Below are 660 nucleotides of genomic sequence, written 5' to 3'. Positions count from 1 at the left end.
ATCGGGGTGCGAGGTGTGACCTGGCCGTCCCCACCAGGAGCTTGGGGACGTGGGTCTGTCCTGCTGGGCACCAAGTGCCGGAGAGCAGGGCTGAGGATGCTCCTGCCGTGCACCCCGCAATGCTCAAAGCACTCCGAGTGCAACAAAAAGCGCACAGGATCCGTCCCTTGCTGTCGGAGCGTTCAGGTACAGCACTCGGGCCACATTTGGCTCTGTTTAAGGCTGAGCAGCAGCCCCAGTGAGAGGGGGTTAACCCAGCCCACGGCCAGCCCCGGCAGACCCCGATGCTCCCGGGGCCCAGCTGCTCTCCCCCAGAGCTGGGGCTGGAGGAAAAGCAGATGTCGGTGCAGAGAGGCAATTACGGGGGATGCGATGGGGGCCCGGGGCTGAGCGCCCTGCAGCTGGGCTGCGGCACCAGGCAATCACGGCTGCAAATTGAGATCAGATGTGGGCAGCTTCGCTCTCTAAATGGAGCCTCTGGGCTGCTGGCTGTGCTGGTTTTGCTTTGGTCTGGAGAGGAGGTGGTGGAGGTGTTTTCTTTTTCTGTGCTGCTGGGGCCCAGGTTGGCTGCGGTGAGCTGCAGAGTGCGGTGCTCCTCTGGGAGACCTTGGGCTTTCCTTGGGCAGCCCCACTGCCAGCCCCTTTGCAGCCGTGCTCTCT

Source organism: Cariama cristata, unplaced genomic scaffold (assembly GCF_000690535.1).
Source record: "Cariama cristata isolate BGI_N322 unplaced genomic scaffold, ASM69053v1 scaffold25799, whole genome shotgun sequence".
NCBI lineage: Eukaryota > Metazoa > Chordata > Aves > Cariamiformes > Cariamidae > Cariama > Cariama cristata.
Note: the sequence above shows the minus strand (reverse complement) of the source record.